Source organism: Lagenorhynchus albirostris, chromosome 10 (assembly GCF_949774975.1).
Source record: "Lagenorhynchus albirostris chromosome 10, mLagAlb1.1, whole genome shotgun sequence".
NCBI lineage: Eukaryota > Metazoa > Chordata > Mammalia > Artiodactyla > Delphinidae > Lagenorhynchus > Lagenorhynchus albirostris.
Genome location: NC_083104.1, coordinates 19,397,466 through 19,425,021, shown reverse-complemented (window position 1 = coordinate 19,425,021; position 27,556 = coordinate 19,397,466). Strand labels below are relative to the sequence as shown.

Sequence of the window (27,556 nt, the reverse complement as noted above, 5' to 3'; positions counted from 1 at the left end):
ATATCACTGAGAAAAAGGCCTTTGTCCATCCCAGTGGAGCTTCTAATGACTGTTTTGGCAGTTCTAGCAGGTAGTTATGCTTCCCAGCTCATCTGTATCTCATACTGGTCGAGCAAGCTAATGGAAATGCTGTTAGTGGAATCCAATATTAATGCTCTGTATCGTGCAAACCTGGATGCAACTGAATATATTACACAATTATAGGTAGTATCTAATTCCATAGGTATTAGATACTGTCCTCGAAATTAATATTTTAATGAGGATAGGGAAATAAAGACGACGATCCAGGTAAGGGATCCACGCATTGTGGCCCCAGCTAAGCTCCTTGCCGCCAGAGCACTGGATCCCTGAGCAAACAGCGCAGACACAGGGCTTGTGACAAAAATCCGTATGCAAGCTTTACATGCTGAGTGACACATACTGATGCACAGAGTCAAAGATGTCATCCTCACACGAGCGCCACTCGCTGCAAGCTTGAGAGAGAATGAAGGGGGAAAATGGGGGGGGGGGAGTTGCAGTGAGACCTCCAGAAAAGAAACAGGGTGTACGGTTTCAAAGGGTGAAGACACAGACATTTCATTGTTCAAGCCAATTATCAGTGGAAAATAATAACAACAGATGGATTCAGAGTCACTGACTTTTCATATGCACTTCATCTCGGCGGAACAGATGATAAAACGCGAGAGCTATCTCAAAAAGGCAAAACATCTTTCAGTAAGAGAACTCTACAGTCCAGATGGGGACCTTCTAAGGCTGCTGATTATCTTCTTATAATGTTGTAAGATAGACTTACTAAAACATTTCAAGAACTGATCAGATATGATGCGTACAATGGCTTCATTATTGGAAGGAGTTGCCTCAGACTTGTGACTAGACCAGGCAGAGATTTCAATAAGGTTAGGACTCTAAGTTTCCTGTTTTCTCATCAGGGACCACAGGTTCCAACTAAAACTGGAATCTGTGCACAACAGGAGAATAAACCATGGCCCAAGGATCCTACATTTGGGCTCTTCTCTCGTTTGAGCAGAAGGAAAAAAAAAAAAAGGGGAGAGATAAACTGGGACTGTGAAAAGGACATTAAATTATCCTAAGCATTCCATCATGATGGGAGAAAATTAGCTCCAAAGCAACTCCTTATTAAAAGCATTCAGTGATAAAATATCATCCTTTATATACAGTTAGAATATCTTAAATATACTTTCCACGGGTGACTGCAGTATCAAATGTGCTTGTAGTAGGAAATAAATATAAATTTCAGGGACGGTGTGATAAACAGTTCGAATAAATGCCAAACGAACACACAGGCAAGACCTACCAACCGACCCCAAAGCATTCCCACTTAACTTATATATCAGCAAGTCAGACTCACAGGTAAAACACAATAGGTAAACCACAACCTGACAACTTGCTCTAAGAGGAAACGTTAAAATCTCTCATCAGATAAGCCCCATTATTACTGGAAGAACAATGTAGCTGTTCTGTCTGTCTGTCTCCATCCATCCATCCATCCACCATCGATTCTATTACCTTCATTATTTTGCAAAAATCTCTGAACGGAAGTGAAATATGGTTGAAGTTACTGTGCTAAGGAAAAAGAAAAGCTGATCTTCCTGCTATTTACTAACATACTTAACATTTAAAAAATATTTTTATGAACACACTGTTGACTTCACAAGTTTATAATGTAAGTAAAAAAAAAAAATTTTTTTTTAAGAGCAAGGCTTTTCTTTCAAAGGACTCTGACAAAAGTAAATTCGTAGCAGAACATACAAGCACGAAGAAATATCGCCAAGGGCCAAATTCTGCAACTGCTTTAAGAAGCAAACAAGAACACAAAAGACGTGTAATGCAACCATCTGGCTCGCCGCATACTTTATCAATGCCTCAACTTTCTCCCCCACCCCCCCCAGCCAGCCCACACCAATGCCACAAAACCAAATGGCTTCACTTCTGTTTCGTGCACAGCAAATTTACACAATGCACTCAGAATGCAAAAGTTGATTTTTACACATACACTCGTGTCTTAAAATTCTTCCTCACTTGAACCATCTTGTTGTCTTTGTTACTTATTTACGGTGGGGCTTCTTTGAAAAACCACTTGGAACTTCACTGTAATAAAGATGTCCCCACAAGGATCGATCAGTTTAGGTTCAGAAGAATCCCCCTTCGAAATCTTCATCTCCACTATCTTGTGCCTTCTGTGATAATCGGACACTAGATGTCGACGTCTGAAAAAAGAATGCTAAAAGTGTTCCAATTGCACCTTTACTATTTTTCTCTTTTTGCTCTAAATTGTAGGTTGTTTCCCTCATTTATTATGTGAAATAACCACACTCACTTTGAATCACTGTCCTTGAACGTCAGCATGCCCGCTGGAATTTTTCCTTATTCGGCTCATTCTACATTTACTGAGCAACTATTGTGGTATCAGGAACTGGCCGAACAATGGGTGATCAAAATCATCGTATCCCATATGACGACAGAAACTGCCTACTCCGGGAAACCAGCAACACCACGTTTTATTAAAACATCTTCCACACCAGGTAGGCTGAAGCATCGTGTTCATGTACATATTTATGTGCGTAGATATTTGAAAAGTCATGGCACATCTGCAGGTATCCAGTTGCTTTCAAAGGTAGGAATTAAGACTTTTAATGGAAATCTCTTGCGGGTAAAATCAATATAGGTCGTCATAAATGGTTCTCACAAAGAGGCAACAATTAAAAACCACAATAACTGGGAACCAGAAGGCCTCACAGGCCAACTCTCCTCTCTGCTTTTCTGCAGGGGCAGGCTACAGGCAGGCGTTCTGGGTCAGGCAGGAGCTCTTGGTTGGAATCAAGATTTGCATGGCAGGGGCCACGTCTGGTTTATTTCTGCTTTCTTGCTGACAATGGTTTCCCCCTGAATCCCTCTCCACGTTCCAGGATAAGAAGGCCTTGGCTATTTTCTCAAGGGGCTGATTTTCGGTTCCCTTGTGGCTGTTTCTGCCCGGGACCACAGAGGCTCCTGGTCGGGACAGCAGTGGTAATCTTAGGACACACACAGCGAATCCGGCCACCGGGTGAACGAATCCGCTAATTGTTTAAACCTGCAGTCGCGTCTGGCCACCAGTTGGCAGACACAACTCGTGGCTGCCTAGCAGGCCTAGGTTAGCACAGCTGCAGCCAGATGACAAGCTCTTGAAGACATTCTTCCCGTGGCCACATCTGGCTCCTGGAGGCTTCAATCTTTGGCGAAACATTCTGTTTGTTTTTTCTGGGAACGTTTAGGCAACAGATAAAACCAGGCAGATTAATCTTGACTGTGTGCATTTCAGTTTGGGACAAATTAACAGAATGTAAACTCCATGAAGGCAAGGACTTCATCTGTCCTGCATGCTGTCTCTTAATACAGAACAGTAGCTACACATGGTCAATGTTCAATAAATATACGTGGAATGAACACCACGAGTCGGCAGGTAAGTTGAATAAAAAGAATCCTATATCTCACCCCAGCTCCTCAATCCCTCCGTTATATATATACAATGGCTAACATTCCGGGTGCACGTAGAAAAGACCCTCAAAGTGGCTCCCGAGTTGCACTTTACTGTGGACATGTGCACCCAGGGAGAGACACTCAAGAATGAACCCACTCACACAGTCCCTATAGGTGGGAAGACCTCCCAGCAATCTTTCCCTGAAAATAGCCCTCTCCCAGTATTACCCACATCCCGACTTTATTAGTCCTTAAACTGCAAAACTTGGCAGCTACGTGCCCCCAGTGCTCGCGAGTGACCCAAAAGCAGCAGCTTACCTTTTGGCCACCAGAGAAATGCCAAATGATGAGGCAAATTTTCCTGGCTCCTTTTCATCCCATTTCCTTTCCCAGGCCTCTCTTCCTGAATTCTCTGACATTTGCAGATCCCAGCTCCCTTCTACACTCAACTTTGACCCATCTTTTTTTTTTTTTCCAAGATATTTTAAAATCAGTATTAGGCTTAATTTACATACAACAGAATTCATCAATTTTATGTGTACAATTTGATGAGCTTGGCCAAAAGTATACAGTCTTATAACCACCACCGCAATGTTCACGACATAGAACATTCCCATCTTCCAAAGCTCACCATCGCTCTGGCTCCCACTAGAAATACACTAAGAAATGCCAGGATAATTTAGAACCCTGTGGGGCTCACCCTCTCGGCTCCTTAGCTGAAAAGGTTTCTGATATATACAGGATGCTGTATTAACACTGATACTAGGGAACCTGTAATCCTGACGACAATAAAGCTCTGCCGAATGCCCCCCAGAACTTGACAAACGAGGAGGGACATTTGGGAGGAGCCTGACGTGGCTGTCTGCGCGCGCGATGCTGCTTCCCCAACCCAGCAAGTTAACGTTCCTAAAACAAGAATGGCTGAAAAGCGGCAGATGACTCTGACAAACTCAGCATATGGTCTTCAACGAAGCAAAGCTACTCAGAAGTGCACCAGATGAAGCTGTTGCCTGAACCTGCTCCCCTTTCTGTCAGGTAAAGCAGCACAGGTGGGGATGGGGTGATTCTTTTCTGTTCACTCTGAGTTTCTGAAAGGAGCTCTGCGTCCACCCTGAGGCACTGGGGGAGGAACTGCTCACCTTGTAAAAAGTGGGCCAGGGAGACTCCTAGAATACCCCCAAAATGCCTCTCCTCCTTTGTTCCAGATTTTTGGAATTACTTTAAACATGGTTCGAAGGCCCTCCCGCAATCCCACAGTCACAAGGGGAGTTGAAGATAATCAAGGGAGAAGCGGCACGACAGGACACAAATGATACCCACCCAGTCCTTAGCTGCGAAGAGACTATAAAAACAACCAAAAGAAAACAGAAAGAAAATTTTTCTAATTAGGGAAAAACCCTGATGGCAGTTTTGGGGGGTCGGGGTGAAGGTGGCAAGGCTCAGGATGAATATCTTCATTTCTTTTTTGTTTGTTTGTTTGTTTGTTTGTTGCGGTATGCGGGCCTCTCACTGCCGTGGGCTCTCCTGTTGCGGAGAACAGGCTCCGGACGCGCAGGCCCAGCGGCCATGGCTCACGGGCCCAGCCGCTCTGCGGCATGTGGGGTCTTCCCGGACCGGGGCACGAACCCGTGTCCCCTGCATCGGCAGGCGGACTCCCAACCACTGCGCCACCAGGGAAGCCCTATCTTTATTTCTTAATGCTGCCTGGGGCTGCTTCCGTTAAAACTCAGTAGTCTGTAAAATAGTACCGCACAGTAGAGTTTAGTCTAGAATAGTTCAGACCTTACAAGCACAGATTCAAGTTCAAGACTTCAAAACTCAGCTCTGCTGCTTACTGGCCTTGTGAACTCAGGCAAGTTACTTCACTTCTCTCCACCCCTCAGTGTGCTCATCCACAAAAACGGGCTGAATGATGGAACATAATGTGCTTTCGAGGAATTAAGAGCATTAACATAAAAAAGTGCTTAGAAAAGTGCCTGGGGACTCCCTTGATGGTCCAGTGGTTAAGAATCCACCTTGCAATGCAGGGGACGCTGGTTTGATCCCTGGTCGGGGAAATAAGATCCCACATGCTGCGGGGCAACTAATCCCGTGTGCCGCAATGAAAGATCTCACGTGCCACAACGAAGATCACACGTGCCGCAACTAAGACCCGACGCAGCCCAAAAATAATTAAATAAATAAATAAATATTTTAAAAGAGAAAGAAAGGAAGAAAGAAAGGGAAGGAAAAGTGCTTGGCACATAGTGAGTGCTAAGGAAAAGATAGCCACTGTTATTTTAACCAGGGATAATGTAACTGAAGTAAATCTAAAACTTCCCACGCTTGATTTCTATCATCTCTACAAGTTGTTAATAATATCTGGTTCTGTGCCATGCTACAGGCTAGAAAAAAGGAAAGAACGTACAGCAGATTTTAAACTTAATAACACAGTGCTAAAATAAAATCAAAGTATTTATTTTCCTCCCTCAATATTAGCTGGAAAATCGTAAGTTTAAGACTGGGGTCTCACCGGTCTCAGTGGAGGGTAAATCATCAGCTTTAAGACAGCTACAGTCCAAGCGAGCGGCAACTGCTCGTCCCGCCAACGACCGAAAAGGACTTTGCGGCCATGTTCAAAGAAGGTAAGAGAAGAATCTGGCCTGAAACCCAAAGGTACTGAAACAGATTTTCTCGTACTTTTCAAGTCTGAGCATATAGATTCTGTTACTGATTTAGGGTCTTAAACAGTTTGTTTATTTTCTAAATGCCTTTCAGCTCACCTTTAATAACATGTTTCTTTGACTTGGCTGAACTATGCCTCAGAAGAATTACAAGCGGGAATACGGCTGGGTGAAAGGTTCAGTGAACTAATCCACACCTGGTCCATGTAAAAAAAAAAAAAAAAAAAAAAAAGGCTCATATTTTCCATATAGAAACATGTCTCTTTATATGAACCAGGCTTTCTTTTATTTAATTGCTAAGGCACTTTCTACACCACACAATCTTGCATGAGCTTCTTCAGTGGGGTGGGGAAAAGGCCATAGGACCCCCACCCAGTCATTCCATGGAGTTTTATCAGTGACAGAAATAATAATAACAATAATAATAATACAGCACAAACCCCCATTTAGGATACGAAGTGATAGATTCATTTCACCAGAAATTCCTTGACCAAGTTTTACCAAGGACAAAAGACCAGCCTGTCCCCCCAGAAAACAGACCGGGGGTCAAATGAGATGTCTTGTGTCTTCATGACCAAAATTCACATTTGTTCTACACCACCCATTGTGTGATCCAGACTTTTCAGTGGAGGGAATAAGGCTTATATGGGGAAAAAATCTCAGATGAGAGAGGAGAACAAACACATTTTAGAGCTGAAAGGTACCTGTGAGGGGATCTAGCCAAGGCACTCCCTCCTGAGGAGCAGATGCATTGTGTGACTGAGACCGCACAGGTGATGTGGAAGAAAGCAAAGACAAGAGCCTCTGACTCCCAACAAATGTGGAAAAGAGACGGCGGGAGAAGATGGCCGTTGGGAACATCAATCACGTCAGAAGGAGATTTTGGAGCAGGGTCCTGTGAACAGCAAGAAGGCAAGACAAGGGACACAGGCATCACAAAGGTCCCCTGCACTGTGCCAGCCTGTCGCATATGAACGACAATCTACACAAGCTAACTTTCTTCTAGAAAGTCATTCACTTCAGTGCTCCAGGTATCTTGTTTTCTCCTCTCAGTTTTATTCCTAAGAAAATGCCTTTTAATCAACTCTGGCTTGAAGTTAGTAGGAAAAGAGATTTTTCCACACCCTGGATAAGAGGGGCCAGAGTGAAGTGGAAAGAACATTTCACTAGAAGGGAAGAGAAATGTGTTTCTACTCCTGGATCCACCAGCGACTCTGCTAGAATTTGGTAATCCTCTTCCCTTCTCCACACCTCAGTCACCTTGTTGGGAGAAAGAGTGGTACCCAGGGATGATATTCAACTGGTACACAGTGGTTGCCTGAAGAAGTTGTTAAAATACTGAAATACTGTGCTTCCCTGGTGGCGCAGTGGTTCAGAGTCTGCCTGCCGATGGAGGGGAACACAGGTTCGTGCCCCGGTCCGGGAAGATCCCACATGCCGTGGAGCGGCTGGGCCCGTAAGCCATGGCCACTGAGCCTGCGCGTCCGGAGCCTGTGCTCCACAACGGGAGAGGCCACAACGGTGAGAGGCCCGTGTACCGCAAAAAAAAAAAAAAAAAATACTGAAATACTTGTATACAGGCTGGGAAACAGCCTTTGCCCCCAGGTTACCCAAGTACACCCTTGGCCACTACCTTGAACTTCCTAGGATCAGAAGCACAGAAAAGGATGTCCTAGCACCCTGCCCCAATGCTATGCTGGGTGTCCTTCCTGCACGGCCAACGTCTCTGCTATACCTCTCAGCCATATTGACCAACAACCCCGATGCTTTGAGAAGCCCTTTTCCAAGGCTATGATGTAAGGACCACGAGGACGAGCTAGCTTATGGATGGAGGAAGCCACTACCTGGAGCCCAGTGAGAGACAGGAGGCCTGGGACAAGCCAAACAAAAGGCCCGTGAGGAACCCACCTTCCTCCCCAAGTTACTTTCCCCACTTGGAGCACTTAGATGTGGGCCTGGAGTCAGGAGGCAAATCAGTGGAATCTCAGGGCAAATCCTTAGGGCTAAAGTTGTCTCCAAAACCTGGAAAGAAACCTATCATGTGAAACAGCTCTCAAAGTGAAATCCTGAGCTCTGAGGGACATTACGAACACATGTCATCAATTTATAGTTACCGTGGAAAGCTCTAGTAGCTCAGACTTTCTACTCTGCGTTTACAGCTCTTTAGGAAAAGGAATATTTCTCTATCCAACGTTCCAAATTTCCACAGCAGAGTCGAGGCATTATACATGTTGAAATACATAGGAAAGGAACAAAAAAATCTCATTACTGTCGTTCCCTTCAACCGTCTGTACCTTCTTTGCCACCACTACTCAAAAGTCACTCCAACGTTCTGCTGGCTGACGTGACACCACGCTGTCACTTGATCAGGTGAGAGGTACCACGTGGTATGAATACTGATCCACAACCACATACTAAATGGGAATTTGCAAAGGCGTGCTCCGGAGACAAAGACGTAACTGTACAGAAATATTAACTAAGAATTTAAGTAAGCGGGCTCCCTGGAGAAAAAAAAAAAAAAAAAGTTCTGAAGTAGCAATACAAACTATATTTAATAGCAACAAAAAGTATTTTCTTTTTGGGAGAGCAATCTGGGCTTCTAAAAGTGACTGCCTTTCGCGTGACTTAGGACACTACAGTATGCCTGAATTCTTCCACTTCCTCAAACACAAATGCTAGGCACCCCAATTTTACCTCGTGAAAGTTCGTTTTTTAGATTCACCTTCTCCCAAATACAATACGCAAATAAAAAAGCTATTTTGAGACCTGTTTTCTCCGCCGCCCACCAACAATTGTTATTTTCCTAAGCGCTCGAGTATCACAAGTCCCAAAGAACATATGTTCCCAAGGAAGGAAAAAAAAAACGGGCTCTAGAACTAATACACAATGAAAAATAAATTTAAAGCAGCCTTCTGGTCTGACATAAGAATATAAAAATGATATGAGCAGGAACAGCCTAGTTTACATACTTTTCAGTCACAGCTGCTGCTCTAAAACCACAATACCTTTAAAATGACATTTTAAGGAAACAGATACGGCAAGGCTGTAGCTGTAGCTGTAGCTGGATGAAGCTATCGCTGAATTCAAGGGGCTTCTCTTCCTATGCGCTTACTTTATACGACCCTGTACACTGACACAATTAAGAGGAAAAGAGTGATTCACTTTTAAATAATGTCATGATAAACCGAACAGATTACAAATAATTTTACCCAAGAGGACTTTTTTTTTTTTTCTTTCTCCTTTAAAATCACCAGACTCAGACATCAAAACAGAGTATCAGGGACAGGAGGAACAAGTCCTCTCTTCTTGGTTAATATTTAATCGGGTGCTAAAAACTTCTCAGAGAGACCTCTGCACCTCCAGTGACAAGGCGCACAAGAGGCTCCTCTCTCTTCAGAAGATGCAGGCCCTTCCCTGAATAAATGAAAATAACATACAATTAAATCAGACTGTTCAATTAATAAATTACTTCGGTGGACCTCGAAGGCCAAGTCGTATTTAATTACATAATTTAAAAAATATTTGCACGTTGCAATCACTGAAATTGCCTTTGAGGTTTCATAATACACACTTAACACTTGAGTTAGAGAACAAATTTATTTAATAAATGCAGGCCTAAGAGCTAGAAGGCCATACCACTCACACTGCAAAATCACTTAGCACATCCTCAGAAAAAGCAAATAAACTTTTCCGCTATTTAGACGTGGGCTGCTGTTGAATGTCAGGAGAGGCTGGCTGATTTCTTGTGCATTTTCTCTGTCATGTGTTGCCTGTAAATCTGACCATTTTGAGAGGTAATTAGAATAGAGCTAAGGGACAAAATGGTTCCAGTTAAAGATAAAGATAAACTAAGGTGGAAGATGTCAAGAACCCGGTAGTAAAAACCTCTTCAGAGTAAAACAAAGAGAAGTCGTATTACCGCCCCATTTTGCATTCCTTAGAATCCCAAAATACACCATAAATTAACATGGTTCCTGAGTGTAAAGACGTGTTCCATTAGGGAAGCGCACACAAACTTAGGGTTGAGGAGGACATTCATAAAAGGGATAGAATTACGCGGTGTCCAAAAAGAGGGCAGAGACGTTTTAAAGTGACTGCATTTCTTACAGTCACTTTATGGCCGTGATACTGCCATTAAGTGAATTTTCTAGAAAACCACTTGACCACTTTGGCACCACAACTTGTTTGGCCCTCACATTTTGATGGAAATCTTTGTCAGACACATACACTTTCAATAACCATCGCGTGCTTTATACCCACGGCGGCCTCAGAGCTTTTTCAACTCTGTGGGGCTAACTCTATTTACACCAAAAGCCCCAGACCACCAGGACAAGGCTGTTATTTGCGTTTGCAGGTCTTCCCCTTAAGGACTGCAGTCATGTGCACCCCTCCACATGCCTGTTCTGCTTCCCTCCCCAAAGCCTCCAACTTGCTGCTAATGAACTGCCCGTCAGAAAGGCATCGAAAGTTCTGAAACTTAGAAATTTTAAATGAGGTTTAAGGAAAAGATTCCGGTGAGACCTTGGTATCTGTTACAAAACAAAATGAGGAGATTCATCTCTCAGTCCCATGTCCCCTTCTCTCTCTTCCCTTTCACAGATTTCCAGAAAGCACTGTCTACACTTGCATTCTCCCTGGATTCACCTCCCACACCTCCCTCGGCCCTCACCGCGGCTCTGTTGCCAAGGTTACTGAGTTTTAAGTCTCTCCTGATTTGGTCCGTTAGCTACATTTGCCAACTCTCTCTTCTTCTCAGATCCTGCTCCTCTCGGAGGGTCCTCCCTGGGACCCCGGCCGTCCATTATCTTCTAGCTTCCTCAGCGCCCAAGGAGTCCCCATCCCACGGTCCCTCCCTCAGGGAGGTGGATGTTCCCACCATCCACCCAGTAAATGAGGCCAAACACTATGGAGCCTGCTTTGATGCCTCCTCCACAGCATCCAACAAACCAAAGGCATTCAATTATTTTTCCTTTTCTTCATCTCAATCGAGACGCACTACCCCACGCCAAGAGAGCCTTGTGTGGACTCTACAAGGGCCTTTTGGAGGCTCTTTCCTGTCTTTGTACCTGCTCTCTTCAAACCAATCTACACAGAAGACAAACTAACTTGTAAAAAATTACAAGTTTGCAAAATCTTTTCAATTCCTGGATACCTTCCCTCACTCTCATCTTACTATTTTGGGCATTGGGAGGCATCTCAAAATTGATGGAGCTGCCACAGGCTTCCCAGATGCATGTCCCACCCACGCTTAAAAAGTTCTTAGGGCTTCCCTGGTGGCGCAGTGGTTGAGAGTCCGCCTGCCGATGCAGGGGACACGGGTTCGTGCCGCGGTCCGGGAAGATCCCACATGCCGCGGAGCGGCTGGGCCCGTGAGCCATGGCCGCTGAGCCTGCGCGTCTGGAGCCTGTGCTCCGTGACGGGAGAGGCCACAACAGTGAGAGGCCCGTGTACCGCAAAAAAAAAAAAAAAAGTTCTTAGCTTCCTAAGGGCCAGAAAGTCAAGGTGAAATGTGCAAAGGTACTCAGAAGGTCCTTTGTGTTGGTGGTCCTGCCTGGTCTTCTGATTGCACCTCTTGCTATGCCCGGACTTTCAGTCTACCATCAATAGACACTATAATAACATGTAATAACACACACCCTGCACCCTCCCAGCCCCAAGCCTTCACACAGACCACCGATCACTACTCTGCCTTACTTCTCCTAGAGAGGGCTCACCTGTCTCACGTGACAAGGGCCTAAATGCCACATGCTCCAAGAAGCATTCTCTAATCTCTCTTTAGCTCTATGCCCCTGTTATTGGTTCCATTTGCATACAGTGCTTGTCCTAATATAGCAATGATTCCATTTTATAATAGTGCTGTGTCTAATCAATAGTTTCGCCTGGTAACCTGCATGCCCATTCTATTAAAACCACTTCAAATATCTTAAAACGAATTTTTTATTATTATTATTGAGGCATACTTGACACACATTATATTAGTTTCAGGTCTACCACTGATATCTCTCCTTCAAAGAATAAAGTTGATGAATTGTAGAAACAAAGTCAATGACAACAATTCTTTGGTTCCTTCATAAAATCAACTTTTCTCCTTCTTAATTCCTCTCCCCACTAAAATCATTCAGCAAGGTGAGGTCAAGCAGATCGCATCTGCATAGTATTTGTTCACAACTCTGAAGATATGACAAATGTTGATAATTCAATGTTGATAATCATGGTTGATAATTCTGTGAATGACTGAGACATAATCTGAGCAAAAAACGTTACGTTCCCTTGAAGTAAAATCACCTTACTGTTCATAATACACTGCAAAGGAAAAAGAATGAGCAAGGAAGCTATAAGGACTTAATCAAATAGACTTCTTGTAAGTAAGAACTGAAATTCACTATCCACCAAAAATGCAATTACCCTTCCCCTACTAAGAGCGCCCTAATTTAGACTCTGCACAAAAAGAGCTTTCAGGTTATAAGACAATTTTACATTAAGGTCTTAGATGAACCTTAATGCCATTCCCTCTCCTGGATGTGTGGTCTGCTAAACTTCAGCTTTAATTATTTCATCACGCATCCCACCTCTAGCAGTGCAAACTTTGCAGCAGTCTTCGAAACGGTGTAAAACAAAGAGCCGTGATGGGTCAAACCCGTGAACTGCAATCTTTGGCAGATTTGGTGTTAAAACAAGAGAGCTGGTGCCAGCCAGCAACAGCCTCAGACTCAAGAAACGACATCACTTAAGTGATGAAAGGATAAAAGCCAACCTCTAGAAATGTGAAATGACCAGGTGGGCTATTAACGACAAATAAGGCCATGGAACATTCTCTGCGGGACTGATATTTTCAGAGACCCAGAACTAAAACCATCAGAAAAAAAAGTGTAGTAGGTGGGGGAGGGGGAATTGGATTAAGGGAGCCAAAAGGGACAAACTTCCAGTTATAAGACAGCTGGCTACTACGGATGTTACATACAACATGATAAACATAATTATCACTGCTATACATTATATGTGAAAGTTGTTGAGAGTAAGTGCTGTGAGTTCTCATCATAAGAGAAAATTTTTTTTCTGATTTCTTTAACTTTTATCTTTATGAGATGATGGGCGTTCACTAAACTTCTTATGATAATCATTTCATGATGCATGTAAGTCACAGCATCATGCTGTACACCTTAAACTTACGCAGTGCTGTATGCCAGTATAAAAGTGAAGGGAAAAAATATAAATAAATAAAGACAGACATAAAAAAAGAAAAAAAGTGTGTGGTTTATAATATAGTCAAAGGTAACTGGCAGATGTGATCAGATCTTATTTTTCATAATTATGACCTGGCTGGGTCATTTAACTTCTCTGATCCTCAATTTCTTCAACTGTAAAATGGGTTCATGAAATCTCTGTGGGAGTCAAACATGACTGAATGTGTCAGGCTCACAGGCAGGACTTTTGCTTGCTTACGTGTGTGTCGAGGTGTGTGAAACTAGAGAAGAGAGTAATTTTTGATCCAACCCCAACATTATTCCTCCAGTCACTTAGCAAACGTTGGTGGACACCACTCTGCCACATGGAAAGTGAAGAAGAACAAAACTTGGCCCTGTCCTCGAGGAGCTCAGAGTCGAGATCTGTGCTGTCCCAAACAGGAGTCAGTAGTCACATGTGGATATTTTAATTAAAATGAAATGAAAACCAAAAATCCAGGTCCTCAGTGGCACAAGTCACATTTCGAGTGCTGAACAGCTACACGTAGCTGCCAGTTACGTACTGGCTACCACACTGGAAAGCGCAGAGCACTTCCATCACTGCAGAAAGTTTTATTGATCAGCTCTGGTTACAGGGGCAAGAAGGTTAAGTATATAGGGAAATTCTAACACGTTGTGATAAGGGATGATTTGGTAGCAGCGAAGATTTTATAATGGACATGATATTCTTGAAAGACAGGTAGTTTTTAATTTTTTTGAGGAAAAAGGGGGAGTCAGGGGGAGCAAACCACAAGCGCAAAGGCACTTCAAGAGGCATTCTGAGTGCTAGGCAGGAAAGGTCAGCGAGTCTTGGTGACTGGTTAAGTTCATGGGGAAGCAATGGCCGGAGATGGGCTTGGAAGATTAGGATCCAATTCTGGAGGCCTCACAAGCCAAAGTAGGAATCAGGGCTTGACTCAGAAAGAGTGACCTATCGGACGTGCTTTACAGAAAACTAACCATGCAGCGGTTGTCAACTCTGGAGATGCACACGACAACTCCTCTGGAAAGTTTCGGAAAATGCTGATGACAAAGTCCCTACCCTCACTCAATTATATCCAATTCTGGGCACGGGGCCTAGACTTCAGTAAGACTTAACATCCCAAAGCGACTCAAGCGCAGCCAGGGTTGAAAACCAATGCAGATGACGAAGAACTGGCATTGTAGTTAAGCTGGAATGAAGAAGTACGAGGAAAAGTCTACTGCAACAGTCCTACCAACAGGTGGTGGGGACCTCACCTAACACAGAACAGGGAGGATGAAGAAGAAATGCTGATTTGGGAAGAAGTTTCAAAGACAGAATTTATATGACCTGGAAACCAAGAATATGAGCAATCAGAGAAGAAAAAATAGAGTACGATACAACTTCTAGCCCATGGCAATAATGACCAAGATCAAGCGTGCAGAAAATCGAGCAGGTTTAAGAGAGAAAGAGTGACAATTAGTTCAGTTTGAGAGGCATTACCTACTAAATTCCGCAGAGCATCTGGTAGAAAAGTCCAGGAAGTCAGAAGAAATATCAGTCTGGATTCTGCTAGAGAAGAAGGCCAGAGAGTGGGGCACAGAGAACTGTGAAGAATAACCTTCAAGAATAGAAAAGACATGCACTTTTCAAGTTCTGCTCTATCCCCATCTATTCCACACTGTACATCAATGACCCCATCGGCCTGGCATCACCAACAGGCCACAGGCATCCTGTCCCAACACCACTTCCTGGCTGTACGGCCTTGAACAAATCATTAGACTCTCTGGGTCTGGGATTCAATTTCTTAACACTCAAAGGAGAGGGCTGAACTAGAACTAGACGCTCGCAAGGGGTCCTTCCAGTTTGAAGATTCTACAGATACATTACATTCTGAAGAGCAGAAATTATACATATAATTTATAATACCTTCTAGCATTTATATATGCACTAATTTCTATAACATTTATATTCCAGAAATGTTATATATTCCTGAGGTTGTATACATACAAATTAAAGAGATTTCAAGAAAGTTACGTAAGCGTATTTCCTTTTGTCAGAAATCTGTCAAAAAGACACACTCCACATATTGTTTAGTCCTGAATACCAATTTTTTTTTTGTTTTTCCTTTGCAGTGCTGAAGTAAGGGGTTGCAAATTCCAGTGCCTAAAGGGACAGAGGATCACATTAATGAGTAAAACAGCCCAGAGGAGAATGACAAACTCTAGCCCACGCCCCAGCTAAAGGGGGCAGCCACTCCACTGCGGATCCAGTGTTATTTCACTTTTTTCACAAAACCCAGAATCCCAGACTGCTTCAGGTATAATCTCTTGATATTTAAGTGCTGGCGACCAACACAAACCCAACAGGCCTGAGGCTGTCAGACTGTGCCCTGGCCCCAGAGTGTACCATCCTCTGTGATTTTCACTTCAGCAAACATAAAGCATTCATAAAGCAGGAAAGAAGGCCCTATGTCAGATCAGACAACAGGGTTTAGTGTAAGAGCGTCAGACCGATGACACCAGCCTACGACTTGTAGGTACCTTTACACCTAGTGCCTGTAATGATATCTCCCATAAAATACATTAAGTTTCATGAAACATCTGGGTGGGATTTCAATGGAGAAGAGCACCCCTGATAAATGAATTCTTTGTGTACGAAATATCAGGTGGACTTTAACACTTCGAGATAGGAATGTGATGATTTATATCCTGCTGACAGCAGCCAATACCCTTCAGTGTATTCAAAATAGAAAAATACTTTATTTAGGAATATCGCTCTATTTCTTGCTTTCAAACAAGCAAGCGGGGGGGAACCTTCTCTTTCTATTATACTGTTGTTGTTGTTGTTGTTTAATGTGAAGCACTAAGCAATGTGGCACACGTTAGCAGGAAGAGGCCAACCGTACATGGAATATACCGTTACCCTCATCTTCAAAGCATAATGAAATGGGATCTTCTGCTACCAGATCACCTTAAAACCAGTAACAAAGGAGAGGCACTGCTAAGCAGGAGTCTGTATTCAAGAAGGTTGTTCTGTACTACGCAATGGACTCAAGGGGGGAGAAATCCATGAGTAAAAGCCCAGAAAGAAGCCCAGGTGGAAAACAACAATTCAATAATAACTACAATAAAGCTTCCAATGATACCCCAAAACACCCGGTCACAATGTGGGTTTCCAGTTCACCCTATGATGATCGTGATGGCAGAGGGGAGGTGATGGCGCTCTGGCTTGTAACACAAAACTTGTAACAGTTATTCACGAGGGGAGAATGTGTTTTCAAAGAACGGAAAAGAGTAAAGGGAGAATTTGAAGCCAGGTATTTTAGCACACGATTTCAGTTTGTCTAAGGAAAAAGTAACAAAAGCTTCCTCTTTAAATTACCTGCCTCAAGAAAGGCTTTCTTGTCATGCTCACTAGGTATGTGTCTTAAGTGGGTAAATATTGGGATAAATTTTAAGCCAATTCCTAAATACGAGCAGTTGAGAGGAAAGGAGAAAACAAAGGATGCAGGAGTTGGGGAAGTTGGGTTGTACGAGGCTGTCTGGTACAGGAAGGGAATGAACTCTAAGTCTGGAGAGACCCAGGGGAAGGGTGGAAAGAGGTGATAAACCCACCCTAGTAACAGCAGAAGCAGGAAGAGAAGGATAATTAGAAAGCAACACTTAATATGTCCCAGCACTACACTGTTCTTATTCCCATTTAACAGATGAGGAAGTGAAGGTCCTGCAGGAGAATGAGGCCCAACTCATACAGCTAATAAATGGTGTGGCGTGGATTTGAATCCCATTGTCTTTTCTAGAATCCAGTGTCTCAACCACCATGTTATGCTGCCTCCCAAACTTGGAGGCCACAGGCCAATACTGAACAAAAGCAGGTAAAGACCAAACCAGAGGTGAGAAGAGAAAAGATGCCTTCAGAAATGCTTTTAAGGGCCAACTCCTTATGGGAGGAAGAGTTGAAAGGGAAGAAGTGACAGCATTGCTGTCACTTCAAGGAGAGTAGAGAAACAGACTCACTGTACTGAGATAGGTTTCCCAGCTGCAACATAAAGATCACTTGCTTTCCTTCCTCAGTCGGCCAACTGCAAGAGAACGGAACTATGTTTAAATAGGTACCCACGAATCATGAAATCTGACCAATCAATTTCTCGAAGTTATAAACAGAACAAATGGTCTGCTGTAAAGGGAAGTTCAATTCTATCATATATAAGTGTGCACACATGCACGTGTGTGTTTACTGATGACAACTGTATCTGAATCTCAAAGTCCCTCTAATCTAATTCTCACTTGTTTTGATAATCAGCTCTTTCAAAATCTGGTGCACATGTGTGTTTATATTTTTATCACCAGGATACAGAAACAGTTTGCTGAATCAGGAATATCCACCCAGGATATTCTCCCAACTTTCTCTCCATGAGAGAAGATCATACAGGTACCTCAAACATCGTTATCTAAAATTATACCACAAAGTCTGTTCACTAGCATTAGAGATGTTTGGAATTATTTTTCATTGATGAACTGAGTAGTGTTCAAGACACATGATCAGCTGAAAAGATTGTGAGTGCCAAGGAGCCCAGCAGCCTCATACCTTGAGAACTGTACTTGGAATCTAGATCTCATATGGTATGACGAGAGAACCCTGTCACCTTTCAGCTAGGAAGTTGGCTAGTTCTTCCACCAAAATAGTATTACTTTCTCCTCATACCTTTCCCATGGAGTAAGTTGTATGACTTTTCTGGGCATGCTCCCTGACACATCTCTGCCTATATGGCAGAATTCTGGCTGAGACATGCCTTCAGGGCAACTTACCACAGAACAGTGAGGGTGTGAGAGCGGGAAATACGTAACCCTGTTTCCTGCTAATCATGGTAGTTATCATACTGGCCAAAAGCTCTGACAGTTTTGGAATGGCCAAATTGGCTCCATTTGGTTCTCAGTATCCTCCACCTGCTGCTGACTGGGTTTCTCTGATCAGCTGCAACATGACTTAATCGATCCACTTGGCTGCAATGGTTGAAACAGTTGGAATGCTTGACCTAACCAAACACTGCAATCTCCTTTCACAAAGTCTAGATCTATTAAATGTCACAACACAAAGCTGCCCTAGGGCATGAGACATCAGGAACTACAAAAGCAGCCAGAAAACAATTAACAAAATGACAATAAGCACATACCTATAACTACTTTGAATGTAAACAAATTAATTCTCCAAACAAAAAACAGAGTGGCTAAATGGATTAAAAAAAAAACAGGATCCATCTATATGATGCCTACAAGAGACTCACTTTAGATGTAAGACACACACAGACTGAAAGTGACAGGATGGAAAAGATATTCCATGCAAACGGACACCAAAAGAAAGCTTGAGAAACTATAAGCAAAGACTAAAGTAAGAGACAAAGAAGGGCACTGCATAAGGATAAAGTAGTGAATCCAACGAGAAGATATAAAATTTGTCAACTTTTATGCACCCAATACAGGAGCACCTAAGCATATAAAGCTGACATTAACAGACAGCAACAGAATAGACAGCAACACAGTATTAGTAGGGGACTTAAATACTCTACTTTCATCAAGGGATAGATTATTCAAACAGAAAATCAATTAGGAAACATTGACCTTAAATGACACATTAGAGCAGATGGACTTGAGATACTTATAGAACATTCCATCCAAAAGCAAAACAATACACATTCTTCCCAAGCGTATATGGGATATTTTCCAAGACAGATCATATGTTAAGCCACAAAATAAGTCTTGATAAATTTAAAAGGATTTAAATCATATCAAGCATCTTTACCAACTATAATGGTATAAAACTAGAAGTTACTTACATGAAATAAACTGGAAAATTCATACGTATGTGGAGATTATACACCATCTCACTGAACAACCAACAGCTCAAAGAAGAAATCAAAAAAGAAATTAAAAATACCTTGACACAAATGAAAATGGAAATGAAACATACCAAAATTTATGAAATGCAGCAAAAGCAGTTCTAAGAGGAAAGTTCATAGCAATAAATTCCTATCTCAATAAATAAGAAAAGTCTCGAACAGCCTAACTGTATACCTCAAAGAACAAGAAGAAGAACTGAAGCCCAAAGTTAGTAGTAAGAAGAAAATTAAAAAAACTAGAGCAGAAGTAAATGAAATACAGATTTAAAAGACAACAGAAAAGGTCAATGAAACAAAGAGCTAGATCTTTGAAAAGATAAAAAAAAAAATGTCAGATTTTTAGCTAGGCTCACCAAGAAAAAAAAGAGAGGACTCAAAATCAGAAATGAAAAAGATGTTACAAACGATACCACAGAAATACAAAGAATTCTAAGAGAATACTATGAACAATTATACACAGATTGGAATACCTACAACAAACACGTAAATTCCTAGAAGCGTATAAACTCTCAAGACTAAATCATGAAGAAACAAATTCTGAACAGACTCGTTACTAATAAGGAGATTGAAGCAGTAATCAAATACCTCCCAGCAAATAAAGTCCAGGACGTACTGGCTTCACTGGTGAATTCTACCAAACACTCACAGAAGAATTAATACCAATCCTTCTCAAACTCTTCCAAAAAACAGAAGACGAGGGAACCCTTCCAAACTCATCTTATGAGGCCACAATTACCCAGATACTGAAAACATACAAGGATGTCAAAAGAAAAGAAAATTATAGGCTAATATGGCTGATGAACAAAAATGCAAAAAATCTCCATCAAAATATTAACAAACCAAATTCAACAATACATTAAAGGGATCCCACCATGATCACATGGGATTTTTTCAGAGGACGCAAGTATGGTTCAACGTCCACAAGTCAATGTGATACACTACAAAATGAAGAATAAAACTCATATTATCATCTCAATACATGCAAAACATGCATTTGACAAAATTCAGTATGCATTCATGATAAAAACTCTCAACAAAGTGGGTATAAAGGGAACATAAGTCAACATAATAATGGCCAACTATGATAAGCCCACAGGTGACAGCAATACTCAACGGTGAAAAGCTGAGAGCTTTTCCTCTAAGATCAGGAAAAACACAAGGTTGCCCACTCTCAGCAGTTTTATTCAACACAGTGTTGGAAGTCCTAGTCAGCACAATTGGGCAAGAAAAATAAATAAAAGGTATCCACATTGGAAAGGAAAAAGTAAAACCATCACTATTTGCAGATGACATGATATTACATATAGAAAACCTTAAAGACCGCATCAAAAATTATGAGAACTAATAAATTCAGTAAAGTTGCAAAATACAAAATCAATATTCAAAAATCTGTTGCATTTCTATACACTAATAATGAATTATCAGAAAGAGAAATTTAAAAAACAATTCCATTTACAGTTGCACCAAAAGTAATAAAATACCTAGGAATAAATTTATCCAATGAGGTGCAAGACTTGTACATTTAAATACTAGAAGACATTAGTGACAGAAACTGAAGATGACACAAATAAATGGAAAGATATTCAGGGCTAGTGGACTGGAAGAATTAATACTGAATGTCCATACTACCCAAAACAAAATACAGATTTAGTGCACCCCCTATCAAGATTTCAATGAAATTTTCCACAGAAATAGAACAAACAATTCTAAAATTTCTATGTAACCATAAAAGACTGAATAGTCACAGCAATCTTGAGAAAGAAGAACAAAGCTGGAGGCATCACACTCACTGATTTCAGACTATATTAGATAGCCATAGTAATTTAAATAGTACGGTATTGGCAAAAGAACAGACACACAGACCAATGGAACAGAAAAGAGGACCCAGAAATAAACACAGGCATGTAAGTCAATTCATTTATGACAAATGAGTCAAGAACATACAATGGAGAAAGGACAGTCTCTTCAACAAGTGGTGCTGGGATAACTTGACACATGCAAAAGAATGAAACTGGACAACTATCTTATATCATCCACAAAAATTGACTCAAAATGGATTAAGGACCTGCACGGAAGACCTGAAACCAAAAAAACTTCTAGAAGTAAACATAGGTAGTAACATAGGTCTTAGTGATGATTTTCTGAACTGATATCAAAAGCAAAAGCAGCAAAGCAAAAATAAACAAGTGGAACTACATCTAACTAAAAAGCTTCTGCACAGTGAAGGAAACCATCAACAAAATGAAAAGGCAACCTGCTGAATGGAAGAAAATATCTGCAAATCAAATATCTGATAAGGGGCTAATATCCAACATATTTAAAGGACTCATACAACTCAACATAAGAAAAACCAAACAACCCAGTTAAAAATGGGCAGAATATCTGAATAAACATTTTTCAAAAGAAGACATACAGATGGCCAACAGGTACAAAAAAGATGTTCAACATGACTAATCATCAGGGAAACGCATATCAAAACCACAATGAGATACCACCTCATGCCTGTCAGAATGGCTATTGTGAAAAAGACTAGAAATGACAAGCCTTGGAGAAGATGTGGAGAAAAAGTAACACCTGTGGACTCTTGGTAGGAAAGTAAACTGGGGCATCCACTATGGAAAATAGTGTGGAGGTTCCTCAAAAAATTAAAGATAGAACTACCATATGATCTAGCAATTCTACTTCTGGGTAAACACTGATTTGACAAGATACATGCACCCCCATGTTCATTGTAGCATTATTTGCAATAGTCAAGACATGGAAACAACCTAAATGTGCACTGATGGATGAATAAAGAAACTGTGGTACATATATACAATGGAACATTATTCAGCCATAAAAAATAATGAAATCTTGCCATTTGTGAGAACATGGATGGAACTCAAGGGCGTTAAGCTAAGTGAAATAAGTCAGACAAAGAAAAACAAATACCATACAACTTCTCTTCCGTATGGAATCTAAATTTTTAAACAAATTCATAGATACAGAGAACAGATTACTGCTTGCCATGGGGTAGGAGCTGGAAGAAATGGTGAAATTTTTAAAAATTGAATTTTAGTTTTTTAAAATGTATTTAAGCTAATACATTTAACAAAAAAAAAATTAGAGGCAGAGGTAAAAGCATAGCATTTGAATCTTTCCAAATCCCCTCATAAAAACAGAACAACCTGAGAGCAAGACCAAAAACCAAACCAAAAAACAATTGTTTGTTGGACAAATTTACAACAAAACTAGGTGACTAGGTATTGCCTCAAGCACCAAAGTACTAACAGGTGTTGGAAAATACCAATACCAACCACAATTACTGCAGGTTAGCTGCATGTGCACAGAAAGGAGCAGAGGGATACAGCAGGGCAACCGAAGGACCTGAGAAAGAAACTCCCCAAATTTCAGTAAGTATTAAATGAAAAAGTGTGATGAACCAATTTAAAACAGCAGATGAACCTGGGAGGAATTTTTCCCATTCTAAAAAAGACACAGTACACAGGGCTCACATTAAGAAACCCTGCAGAGTCTGGTATAGTCTAGTGCAGTTAATCTCTCAAAACTTATCTGCCAGGACTCCACTCCAGGACAGGACCCACAATGAGGAAAACCTGCTGGAAATAGAAGAATCAAAATTGAAAAGGACAAAGAAAATCAAGAGGAAAGAAAGAGAAGGTTCAAAAAAAGTGGGGAAGGAGAAGATTGTGTAGATATTTTAAAAAGCAGGCCAGTAGCCTAGCAGTTTGAAAGCAGACAAAACAGGGAGCTCTAGGAAGTTAGAAGAGCTATCTATATCAAGCCTCCTTATCAAAAGTTCAGAAAAACAACTTACACATAAAAATGGGCAACAGAAAAAGTTTTCAGATCAAACACTACACAAAATTATAAGAGGTAAAAAGAATAACACCCTACAGAAAATGAAAGCACACATCAGAAAGATATGTCATACAGCAGACCCAAACTGTAACCTATTATTTTAAAATGAGCTAGAAGACATTAAGAATATGAAATAAGGCATGAAAGAATCACATAAATCGGAATTAGAAAAACTGAGAAATGAAGGAAGAAAGAATGGACCTGAGAAAAAAAGAAAACATCACTGGCATAATGAGGAATATACTAAGAGGACACAAGAGTAAATGAATACAGCAAATAATGCCTTAAAAGTGCTAGAAGGGGGCTTCCCTGGTGGTGCAGTGGTTGAGAGTCTGCCTGCTGATGCAGGGGACACGGGTTCGTGCCCCAGTCCGGGAAGATCCCACATGCCACAGAGTGGCTGGGCCCATGAGCCATGGCCTCTGAGCCTGCGTGTATGAAGCCTGTGCTCCGCGACGGGAGAGGCCACAACAGTGAGAGGCCCACATACCACAAAAAAAAAAAAAAAAGTTAAAAAGTTAGTTAAAAGCTAGTTAGTAAAAGTTAGTAAAAAGTTAAAAGGCTAGAATGTTAAAAAAAACGAGGAGAAAATTAAAAATCAAGAAGAAATAAAGATAAAGACAAAAGGAATTTAAGGGAAAATGTCAAATATTTAAGTTAGGTAAAGAAGATCCAACATATGGAGAATAGGAATCCCTAAAAATGAAAGAAAAGGAAGGGACCTGTCCAGATACCTAAAACTATATTCAAAGAAACTTTCCTGAAATTAAAAAAAAACAACTTGGGACTAGATGTTGAAAGAGGTCACTAGATACTTGAGCATACTGTACCCAAATGATCAACACCAAGACAGAGTCTAGTAAAATTTCTGGACTTAAGACTTAAGCCAGAAGAAAACGGAGTAACACAGCCAAGGTACTTAAAGAAAAAAATATGTACCAACAATTTTGCAGCCAGCAAAAATTGCTTTTTAAATTTAAATGGAGCAGCAAACTGTCGCCAAAATGCCCAAATTCAGGTAATGTATTTCCCAGGAGCCCTTCCTGAGAAATTTAATAGAAAATGAGCTTTTGACAAAATGATTAAAGACATTAACATAAGAACTAGTGTTGAGCTCTGAATATACTGACTTATAGAACTAAGAGAAAGTACAGTATAAATGGCTATATGCTCTGAAAAGACAGACATAGTAAGCCATTAAAAAATAATAAAGATTAGTAATAGTATATGTAGTAAGATGCTTAACTTCTTGGTAATCATAATCGGAGACTGTAGTATTAGCACTGTTATTCTGAGACTGTTGTACGTATGAGGTGGATAAATATGCAAATTAGTGATTATGGAGTATTTTAATTCTATCAGCTCCCATATTCTCAAGAACTGGGATCCTCACCATAGTAGAAAGGAGATACACACCTATGTACCAGATAAGAAGCTAGCTAAAAGCCCTCTAATCGTGAATATGAAGTGGAAATAATCAGTCGAATTCATGAGGCCTAGACATAATGAGCAATCCAACAACAATAAGCACAGTTAGCAGTATGATAATTGTCTTGAAACACAAATTTCCACTAAGAGAATCCAAGCTTTTTTGGGCAAATAGCCTATTTCAGTCCTCAGGCAAGAAATGTTCAAGGTGAGTCTGAAACATCTCATCAGAGCAGTAAGCAAAGAAGCAATCAAAGACCAGTAGGATCATCTCAGGAGGACAGAGGAGCCAATGTAAAGAAGTCCCATCATCAAAGATGGACAATGTGATCTTCAATAAAAAATAAGGAATTTAATGGACTGAAACTAACCAACGTTTACATTCATGATGCAGAAACATATTAAAATTTACTGGTTGCTTTCAGAGGAGGATATGGAACTAATCCATTATTTTGAAAACTGGTAAACATTGGGAAAAAACAGGCATTTTTCCTGTATCTCTTATAGGAACACTTCCATTGGGTAACCAAGGAGTAGCTGAACAGAAAAATTACAAAAGTATTCCAGCTAATAAACAGCGGAATTAGAACATCACCATTTTGCAACTCCCAGGGAATTAACGGATCTAGCCAGTGAGCATTAATGGCTACTAACATCACAAAAAGGAAGACAATAAGGTATTATGTCCCTCCTGAATGAAAGAACACAATATCACTTAGAGTCTTGCCAAAGGGATCAAACAGAAGCCTCTGGACCCAACTGTGAATTTGCAGGAAATAGAGAGGGCAAAGGAACATGTGAGCTGAGGATGCGATCATACAAATCCAGGCTCTTGGAACCTCTGCAGCTCATGCGGCCAGGGTTCTCCAAAAGGAAAAGTGTAAAGAAAAGAAAGAAATAGAGGGGAAACTTGTAAATTAAGAAACTTAGAAGACATATAATTTTTTTTTTAATGGGCAATACTAAACTACCATGTCTAAGGATCCACATGTAGGTAATAAAGTAATAATGAAACAAAGGGAAATAATTACTACAGAAGTACTGGTCACTCTTGGAAGGGGCTGTGAGTGGGATCAGGCACTTGAGGGGTTTCTGGGTGGCTGGCAAAGTTCGATTTCTTGACTTGAATGGTTGTTACAAAGACATCCACCATAACACAACTGACATATAAATATATACATATATGTAAACGTCCAATACAGCAGCCGCTAGCCACATGTGGCTATTACAGTATAAACTAACTAAAATGAAATAACTTAAATTTAGCTTCTCAGTCATCCCTAGTCAGATTTCAAATACTCAGTCGACAGTGGCTTCCTTTTAGACAGTGCAGAAAATAGAACACACTGTACAGAATCAGTTTGTGTGTGCGTGTGGTTTTCTGTAATTGTTTTTTTTTTACTTTATAATGAAACTTTCAAAGTGCATGCCCCCGCAATACATTACACAATTGCATTTATTTGAATTTATCTTGAATACGATAATACTGGCTATTCTTTGAAGCAATGGTCAAGGGTGTACACCTTCCAGAAGAGAGACGGATACTGTGAAATCATTTTACGGCATTAAGGGGCAGGAACCCTGCAAGTGCAATGGATCTGAGTTAAAGTTGCTAGTACACAATACAAGAAACGTCCATCTCAAGGACAACGTAGTCGTGCCTAGAAAAGGTTAATAAGCTCTTCTCCACTGTGGATTGAGAACTGATCATTTCAATTATCATTAAACATTTATTAGACATCAGGAGCAGGCAAGGCTACGGCCAAATACAGTAGCAGAGTTCTTGCCAAATGGACACTCCAAACAAGGCACTTAAGATATATAACCCAATTACACAGATGAAGGACAAGGAAGCGCTCCTTCCACCGGGCTGGAGATCCTTAGGTCAACGACATCATACCTCTGTACGACTGTTGAGCTCACAGTAAGGATGAAGGAGGAAGTTCCTCTGAAGAGATTCGAAGGAGGTGTATGAAAGGGCAAAATGACAGCCTGGCCAATAGAGTCATAACAAGTTTTCAAGCAGAGCAAATGACATCAGAGAAATGGGAGGCTAGACGTTCCCAGAGATCAAAGTGACATCTACAAATATACGTGACATAATAGAGCAGAGAGCCGAAAAAGAAATAATTCCGAGGTCAAAATAGAGTCTCTCAGAGAACAAATGTATTAAAAGGCAGTGGTGTCCAGTAATCCTCTCAACTCAATCCTCAACCCTCCTGAGTTGTCAGCAGCTCAAGGGACAGTGCTATAGAAGAGGATAATTATAAAGGAGGCATTCTGAATAAACTAGAGAAAAGGGAGGGAGGAAAGAAACATCCCAGCTACAAAATACGATTCCAATCGAGTCTGTAATTATCCAGAGAGAATGTAAATATTTTCTTTAAAATAATGTAACAGATGCTAAAACAATGAGGAAAAATATAAGACTGTGGAACCTGTGATCCAGTGCAATAAAAAGGGCACAAAGAGGCATTAACAGTTAACAGGTGCAGAAAATCAGTAACTTCAAATTATACTTTGGTTATCATACAAGGGACCACACAGCAAAGAGCAGGCTAGCTTTGAGCCAAGATAAAGGATGCGTAACTAGAACATGATCTAGAATGGGTTAAGGGCAAATAATAAGAAAAAGAAGAAAACCCCAAATCAACAGGGTGTCATTCCTTCCCCCTCCATTCCAATCTGAGCCTTTTAATCTCAGAAAGTCCATCACACGTTTACTTGTATCTGGATATGATCCAAATATTCTGTGCAGCTCTCTTTTACATTTATTCTATCGAGAAAGATTTGGCAACTGAAATCTATTATGATGTCAAAAGGTAGCTGACAACATAAAATGTATCCCGCTGAGTTGATGCCTCACACGGCTAAATTTACAACAACAGGAGTATCATAAAAATTACAAGAACTGCAAATTAACCACTGATTTCTAGTTCACTGACATAAATAATAGTAAGGACCTGGATAACTTCCAAACATCTTTACCACTGTTTAATTTGTCAAAATCTATCAAGAGTCTTTCAACCACAAACCTGTCCTC

The 27,556-nt window shown here is 40.9% G+C and overlaps 1 protein-coding gene across 5 annotated transcripts in view; it reads right to left on the bottom strand.

Moving 5' to 3' along the window:
• The window catches only part of FOXP1 (forkhead box P1), a 597,798-nt gene that overhangs the window by 333,966 nt on the left and 236,276 nt on the right, over nt 1-27,556 (bottom strand). Inside the window, exon 4 of one of the 5 annotated variants that reach the window (XM_060161351.1) lies at nt 17,345-17,409. The exons of the other annotated variants lie outside the window; for them this stretch is intronic. The gene's annotated coding sequence lies outside the window, so the exon portion shown is untranslated. The remainder of the gene's footprint in view (nt 1-17,344; nt 17,410-27,556) is intronic. 5 annotated transcript variants of the gene reach the window in all.